Genomic DNA, 9,871 nt, shown 5'->3' with positions numbered 1-9,871 from the left:
TGGCACAATTAACTAAATTTTTAAATTTTAAAGAATTATTATGGACGCTAAGAATCCTAAAGAAGTTTTATCTAAACTAAAAATTTAATTTGGTAGAAGTGTGCTTCATCCTAGGTAGTATGTCATGTGCTTTTTTTATTCTTTATTATTATAATGAAAGCTGGATTTTACCTTCCACCGATCTTTTAAATACTAAGATGAGCATTTTTGCATTTGATTTTCTATTTTGTTCGTTTTTTTTATAAAAAAAATTAAAAATACCGAATATAATCAATATTCAAAGTGATTGTCATTTTTTCTTGTATTATATATTTTAAAATAGGCTAACTGGCGAAAAAAATTAATTTTTTTTATTATTTTATAATTTAATTTAAATCTTTAAAAATTAATAAAATTATGTCCAATTTTAAAGTTTAAATTTGGGAATGCATGGCTTGCTGATGTGGCAATTTCATACAGATTTTTTTTTTTTTTTTTATATTCCATAACATAGATTGATAAGGAAGAGCCTACCCTTTATTGATAAGAAATAACTCAATCTTTTATAGATAGTTGTAGTCTCTTGGAGATAATTTAAGGATAATACTTAGCAATATTGCTACTTATTTTATCATTAAGCTTGTATATAAATCCTTGTCCAATAATGCAATTTATTCAACTTTATTTGAGGCGCATATCTCGGTTCAAATTAAAAAATTGAATTTAAACTTATTGATTTCAATTCATCTGTTCGATTAATTAGAATGTTTATTTTAGTTCAGTTAGTATTTTTGGTTCGATTCAATTAAAATTTAAATAACCGACTCTATATACTATTATACTAACCATTATCCAACTCAGCCAACAGCCTAAGGTTAATCTCTTTTCCCTCTTTCCCCTACTCAATCCAGTTAGTAGCCCAAGTCTAAACGTATTAAATTTGTAAACTTTAATTTTGATATAACCGAACCGAATTGATTTTTATCGGTTTGATTCAGTTCGGTTATATCTTAATCATAGATTTGGTTCGGTTTTTAATATTTTTAAAATTTAATTTTTTATTTTTTCAATTCGGTTCAGTTTGAAACCGAACCAACCGATTGTACCGTCCTAAACTTTATCACCCTTTCATAGTATCAGAGCTATACACCATGTCACAATAAATTGTTGTCAGTCTCCTCTTCTTCAAACCCATCTGTAGCTATAACCAACGTCTCTGAAGCTTTGATTGTAAAAGTCTCCTCTTCTAATTATCTTATATGGCAAGCATAACTTTTGTCTACACACATATGGTCTTGCTAATAACATTTCTAGGACTTTTGTTCCACCAGCCCTTAAGCTTGAAAATGGTGACATCAACCCAACCCAAAGTATGACTCTTGGTTTCGACGGGACTAGCTTATTCTCAGTTATTTTTTCATCTCCATCTCTAAATCTTTACTCCCTTTAAATAATTGGGATCAAAACAACAAAAGAATCTGGGTTTAAACTTGCTGCAATTTTCTCTTCTAAGTCACGAACTCAAGTCCAACAACTTGGAAAGCATATGAAACACCTGTGACTGGCGTTCTCATAGTCGGGTTGGAAGAGGACGTAGGCGTTCCTCTTTCTCTTCTTATAATGACTCTTCTCAGATTACATGTTACAATTGTAACTGTTTTGGTCACTTGTCACGACGATGTCCAATCTCCTCATAAGTCTTCCTCTTCTACCAAAACTTTCTCCTATTTAGCTACTACATTTGTAAATGTACCTTCAGTACAAAAATGGGAAGTGGATTTTAGAGTAACTTTCACCTGACATTCGACAATGGAAACCTTCACAAATTATTTCCTTATATTGGTCTCAATGATATTCTTATTGGGGATGATAAATCTCTTCCAATCTCTTCTATTTTTAGTTCATTTGGTACTTTTGTTTTATTTTGACAACATTCTTTGTTCTCCTTTAATTGCTTATAATCTACTTTATGTTTATTCTCCCATTAACTAGAATAATATTTCAATTGAATTTTTTTTGACATGTTCTTGATAAAGAATATCTACAATTGATACTGCCATTTATACAATATACTGTATGCCTTTGCTTTGTATCTATCTCTCCACACCTTTTGAAAAATTATTTCAAACCATGCCAAATTATCTTGAATTAAAAGTATTTAGGTCATTGATATGCTATCTATGGCTTCAACCTTATTGCAATAATAAATTAGCACGTCACTTTTCATTATGCATTTTTTGGGATATAGCAAAATTCATAAAGGTTACAAATGCTTCTTGAATTCTTGTACTGGAAATATTTATATCTCATATCATTTGATGTTTTTTGAATAGGTTTCTTCCATTCAAAAGGTGTTCATGTGACATTTGCTCCACGTCCATTTCACAATAGTCTAACAACATGTCTCCTTTCTTACTAGGCCAAAATATTTCAACAAACCACTCTCCTGCTCCAATTATTCTCGATCCTCTACCTGAGTCCACATTTGTCCAAGAGTCCTTATCTATTTCATGAATTGCTATACCATCCATACCAACTTTAGTTTCAAATTGTCCATCTCCTTCCTATCAACCTGTCTAGTCTTCTACTACTTGATGTGAATTGATTCCTGCTACAACAACTCCTCTTGAAGTTGATCTCCCTCATCTCAATTACCTTCTACCCTTCCTTCAGCTTTGGCTAATAGTTCTCACATGTCTTCTCATCCTATGCAAACCAGATTAAAGACAGGCAGTCTCAAACTGTTGATTAAACATTGGTACCCACCTGTTACTCCAAGGCTGCAACACACAAGCATTAGCATGATTCCATGAATGAGGAATTTTCTACTCTTCTTAAACAATAATGTGGGAGTTAGTTCCTAAAAGTCAAGCATAGAATATCATAGATTGTAAATGGATTTTTTCAGGTTAAACAAAACCTATATGATAGTGTGGATCGTTATAAGGCTTGATTAGTAGTCTAAGGGATCTCATCAATGACTGGGTGTTGATTTTACTGAAACTTATTCTCCTATGCTTAAGCCATTGACTTTACAGGTTGTTCTCCCTATTGCAGTTTCCTATAGATGGGTTACAAAGCAACTTGATGTATCTAATGATTTTTTGCATGGAGATTTACATGATTTTATTTTTATAGAGCAACCTCCAAGGTTTGTTGATATTGAAAAATAAGATTTTGTTTATCGTTTGAAATTGTCTCTTTACGGCTTGAAGTAGGCTCCTTGCCCATAGTATCAAAAGTTTATGGAGAGACCTTTTATTCTTTACACTTTAAATCCTTATATGTTGACTCGTCCCTGTCTATTTATTAAAATGGAGCTTAAATTGCTTATTGTTTAATTTATATGGATGATATTTTGCTCATAGGAAATGATCCAAATTTATTGCAATCCTTCATTTTCATTTTACAAAAATATTTCGTGTTCAAAGAATTAGGATCTCTTGATTATTTTTTAGGCATTGAAGCATCCCACACTTATTCTAGCCTTGTTTTCACACAAAAGAATTATATTTCAGATTTATTGTCTAAAGCTAAGAAGGAGGATTGCAAACCAATTTCTGCATACTAAACTCCAGTCTCACAGGACTGAACATGCAATGGATGTCACACTATACAGGAGCATTATCGATGGGCTCCAATACCTCTCTTTCACAAGGACAGATATTTCTTATTCCATATACAAAGTTTCACAATTTTTATATGATCCCAAGTTGAACAATAGAGCACAATGCATAGAATACTGTGATATTTAAAAAGTACTCTGGATTATAGGCTCTTCACTTCAAAATCTAATGGCAAAAATATCACTATTTACACAAATGCAGATTGGGCCAGCAGTCTTGATGATAGAAAATCAACTTCAAACTTCACTATCTAGATGAGTCCAAACTTGATATTTTGGAGTATCAAAATGCAAAATATTGTAGTGAAGTCTTCCACTGAAGCTGAGTACAGACCGATTGGTCTTGCAATAACTGAAGTTACATAGTTAAACTTCCTTCTCTGTGAACTCTTTTACCTATCAAAATAGACTCTTTTTTTATGGTGGGAAAACATTAGCGCCTATTCTGTAACGCATTCATCCAACTTTATCATCCTTTTATAGATAAATTCTATTGATACAAAAACTCAAAACTTTTTGTTGTTTTGTAATTTAAGTTAAATATTTAAAATTAGTACAATTTAACTCAAATCCCTAAATTTATCCTCTTTTACCATTAAATCCTTAAAAATCCATTATTATTCTTCATTCCCATTTAGTCTGGTGTGACCCTACAACAAGATCTCGTCCTTTTTTGTTGGTTTTGATCTCTTAATTTCTTTGGATTTTATTCATGTCTACACTCAAATATAGTATTTGTGCTTGTGTCTCTAAACATTGGCTCATACTATTGAGTAGTACTAAGAGGGTTTAATTTTGTAAAATCAATAACACAATTATCAATAGTGAGACTATAATTTCTATTGTTGATAATATTGAAATGGTTTCTTATAATAAATATAATGAAATTTATCACAATTAATACCTGACAAAGTGTTTGGAAAGAAAAAAACAAATAAATATGAGACTTATTGCAATTTTTACGGAACTAGTGATAAATAAAAAGATGAAGTTGTGGTTTTTTACACCAGAGTAGACAGGGATAAAGAAAAATAAATTTAAAAGAGCTTTTGAGCTGTGGTCATTGACACCAGAAGCTAAACTTTGTGGTCCTTTACACTAGAATAGACCTTTTGAGTTGCATTGTACTAAATTTAAAAGATTTGTATTAAATTGTAAAATAATATAAAGTTTTGGATTTTTTATATTGGTAGCCTTTATCTACGTGGCATGTGAGTGTAATAAAATAAGCCATGTGCCATTACTACGTCAGCAATATACACTTTTCCTAATTCAAAATTTAAAAGGTAAATAACAATTTAGTTCATTTAGTTTAGTGACACGTAATATTTCGTCCCTCAATTTTTAAAAATTGTCAATTTAGTCATTATAATTTATAAAAATTATGCCATTGGTCCCTCCCATTAAATTTTCAATTGACTCTTAGTTAGTCTTAAATTTTTAAGCTGGTCAATGTAAATTAGAAAAAATTCCTAAATTGCCCTTTACTGATAAGGAGAAGGATGTTTTTTCTCTCCAATTATAAAAGGGGATATTTAAGAGTGTATGAAGGAAAAATTTTACAGGGACAAATCTATAAAGATGTTGGTCACCAATTGCTTACCCAATACTGACAGATGGAAGGGAAGATATCTGAATAAGAATTGCAAGTGCGACATCAAGGCTACTATGAGGATTTCTAAATTTGAAAAAAATAAAAATTGCTTGTACTATGCTCATCGTGACAACATTGTGGCTCTTTCCTAGGATGGTGCATATTGATATTGAGGTTTCCAGTAAGTGTAAACATAGTTGAAGTCGAGTCGAGACAAAGAAATTTTGGATAAGAGTTGGCTGACATTTAAGAAGACATGCTTATTATCTAGGATGAGAATAAAAAACTAATAATAAAAATAGAAGATGTGGAGAATATGATGGGTTATACAAAGACTATCTTGATTGATGTGTTGGTGTTAATAGTCTTCATTTTTCTTCTGATTCTTATTCTAGTTAGGGGAAGAATGAGCTCGGTGTGATGGGTTTTGTAGTATATGCTTTTGGGGGTTATTTTGGATGTAAGTAAATGAATGAAAAAGGTTAAGTTGTTGAAGTAGTTCGCTATGAGTTAATGAATTATGATGTTTTGTGGTAGATGGGTTAATGAGATCTTCAATTAATATATTGTTGCAATGCAACCATGAGTTTTAAACATTCTCAGTTTTCATGTTGTTGTAACATGGTTGAATATAAATATTTAGATTTAAAATTTTTGAAAAAAGTTAAATGTGGAAAGTTACAGAGACTAAAATGCGGTCTAATTTATTAATACAAGGACTCATATATATTGAGTAAAAAAATTGGGGGTATAAGTTGCTACCAAAAGTGTTAATAGAGGGACTAAATTTCTACCAAAATTGTGAATAGAAGGACTAAATTTCTTGCCAAATTATTAATAAGAGGACTAAATTCTGGTCAAAATTATTAAACATACAATGAGCTGTCAAAAATATGAATCAATTGCTGTTAAAATTGTGAATATATTGCTGTTCAAATTCTTGAATATATAGTGACTTGTCAGAAGTGTGAATAAATTGCTGTCAAAATTAGAATAAAAATTTTAATCTTTTCATCGTGACTGATGGAGTATTAATCGAAAATCTAACGAAAGGGATCAACGACATAATTTTTACAAATTATAATGACTAAATTGATTATTTTTTAAATCAGAAAAATGAGATGTTACATAAAAGAAACTAAATGGTAGTTTATTTAATTTTAAAATTGAATATAGTTATAATGAAATTTACAATTTTGAACGATTTACTAACTTTAAAGTTTTAGATTAATTAACAAAATAATATAAAGTTTTAGATCTATTATTTAAATAGGCCTTAAACATACCCTAACCCTAACTTGCACTAAAAATCCTAGGTAAAGTAAGGCACTGTGCAATTAGAATTATGCTCATGAAAGCTTCCAATGCAATTCCAATTGAATTGCATTTAGCCATACAAATACTAACATATAGCTTTAAAGTAAGAATATACTGATTCTTTTAGTCTATTACTGCCAATGTTTCTCCATAATAACAATAAATCACAGTATCTTCAACAAAAATCCTAGGTATTTTCCACATATTGCAGACTTTTAGCACAAATCATATAATAAACTCAAGATAGAAGGTTTCTGTTTAATCATTAGCCAATAAATCCTTTATGATCATTCTTTTGACTTTTTGGTCATTGAAGAGGAGAGATGAGTTGAAGAACCTATGCATAATAAATTTATAATCTAATTTACTCTACACCATTCTTTTTATGCTAATTATTGAATCCCCTCCATACTTAATGATTACATTTTCTGTTTGGTGTCTTGGAAAATTTGCAGATAAACGCCTGCAATGGATTCTACTATGACCATTTACCCCAAATTCCAATGATAAACCCAAAATGTGGACTGAAAATTGGAGTGGGTGGTCAGTATCAAACTTATACTTAACATCTATGATATTTCATATGGGGTTAGATGGGCCTTACATAACTGTTTCTTTTTCTTGTTTCACCTTAATTATCTTTTTGCTTCAATGTCTTCTTCCTGTTAATTTCTAATGCAAGGTTTTTATCCCTGTTATGAGATAGAAGATAGCTAAGATGTATGATTATTGCTGACAAAGCTGAATTCTAAAATAGACTATAAGAGATTGACAAGTGGTATGTTTAGATTAATATAATTATGCCAAATGACACTCTTAAACTTATATATTTATGTCAAGTAGTATATTTTATTTTTATTTTTAAATTATATTTTTAAATTTAATAATATTACCGATTAATATGTTTATAATACATGAAAATTATTATTTTTATTATTACAATTTATATATGACTTTTTAATTTTCTATCATTACTATTAGTATTTGACTTTTTAATTTTCTATCATTACTATTAGTATTTGACTTTTTAATTTCCTACAACATTTTTAATATAATATATTAATCACAATAAAATAAAAATTTTAATATATATATATTTTATTTTTATTTTAATGATAAATAAATTATAAAAAATTATAATCAATATTATTAATTAATTGATATTTTTCCATCTTTTATGTGAATAATAATATATATATGAGATATTATCAAGTGCACAATTAACCTTATATAATTATGTCATATGTCATAAATGTATACTTTTTTATATATTTTTATATAAAATAATAATTAATATATATGTTAAATACAATTTATTACTTTTATAATCATTATTAATCATTATTAATGTATGATTTTTTTATTTTCTACTTTTTGATATAATAGGTATAATTTATTATATTGATTGTTACTGATTTTTTGATTTCCTACTATATAATGTATTATTGACATTATAATAAAAAATTTATTGTATTTTATTATTATATTTTTTATTTTAATAATAAATATAATATTAAAAATATATTTATAAAAATTGAATAACTCTGATATAAAAATATATTAAACAAATACTGTAGATAAATATATATATGAAGAGGTTAATAAGTGGCATATTTATAGTCATGCTAAGTGATATTTTTAAATTTATATATTTATGTCAAATGATATATTTAATATATTTTATTTTTATTTTTAAACTATATTTTCATATTTAATAATATTACTAATTTATATCTACATAATAAGTAATATTTATTATCTTATTATTACAATTTATATATGACTTTTTAATTTTTTATCATTACTATTAGTATGTGCCTCTTTAATTTCCTATAACTCTTTTAATATAATATATTAATCACAACAAAATAAAATTTTAATATATATTTTTATTTTTATTTTTATTTTTATTTTTAATAATAAATAAACAGTAAAAAAATTATAATTAATATTACTAATTAATCGATACTATATGTATTTCAGCGTGAATAATAATAAATATATAAGAGATTGTCAATCCTTCAATTAACCCTATATAATTATATCATAAAACATTTTTTGATATATTTATAATTTTTTATTTATATAAAATAATAATTAATATATATGTTAAATGTAATTTATTATTTTTAATCACTATTAATATATAACTTTTTAATTTTCTAGTTTTTTATATAATAACTACAATTTATTATATTGATTATTACTAATATTTTGCTTTCCTATTACTTTTAATATAATATATTATTGATATTGTAATAAAAATTGTATTGTATTTTTATTTTAATAATAAATATTATATTAAAAATATATTTATAAAAATAAAATAATTACCGTATAAAAAGATGTTTAAATAATAAAAATAAATTACTATATAAATATAAAAGTCCATAACAAAATATTATGTAAATAAAGCATAAACAGTTGAAGAATTAATAGAATTAATTATATAAAATATTATCAAATTAAAATTTTATTTAATTTAAATAACTTATAAAAAATAAATAAAAATAATTAATTAAAATATAATAAAAAATAAAATAGTATTTGTAATGCTCTAAATTAAAAGTCTTATAAACTTTGAACAACCAAGTTGTTAAATCTAAATTATTATAATTTACTATATTAATAATTATTATAATTTTAGTCTTTTCATTTTATATAAAATATAAAACTCACTAGTATAATTTTCTTCACATAACTCTATCTCCTTTATTTTCAATTGGCTCCTATTTTAAAATCTTTTTTTATTGTTCCCTTTGCATTACATCTTTTGTAAATCAACTCAACAAGAATTATTCAAATATTGAGATTCTTTGATTCTGATTTGATCAATTAATATTCTCAATTTGAAATCAATTCAAAATAATTTTTTTTTTATTTCATTTTTAAAGTGATTATACTCCTCAACTACTGCCGCTGCTATCCCCCAATGTTGAATTTTAATAAACTTTATTTTTCTAAATATATAGTTCCTTAAATAAATTCTGTTATTGGATATTATATTAAATTTTTTTTTGATATAATTAAATTTGTGTTGATTAATATTTGAGATCTTTAAATATTTTACTCTAACCTTAAAAATCATGCATATTGATTGAATTTTTTATTATTTTTTATAATTATTTTTTTTATTTTATGGCAATAGATTGTATATAAAATATTTTAATACTCGCATCAATGTAATGTATGGATAATCAATTAGTTTAATTATAAATTTCAATTTCTGCTTGGATTAATTGTACGTATGCGAGTCAATTTCAAAATTATATATTGAAACTAACTTTTGCTTTGTTTCCAAAACGAGTGCCAAGCAACCACTAATGGCAAATCATAGTGCTCAAGATAACTCCAAA

This window comes from Manihot esculenta, chromosome 18, assembly GCF_001659605.2.
Source record: "Manihot esculenta cultivar AM560-2 chromosome 18, M.esculenta_v8, whole genome shotgun sequence".
In the NCBI taxonomy this organism is placed as follows: Eukaryota; Viridiplantae; Streptophyta; class Magnoliopsida; order Malpighiales; family Euphorbiaceae; genus Manihot; species Manihot esculenta.
This window is presented reverse-complemented; position numbering follows the sequence as displayed.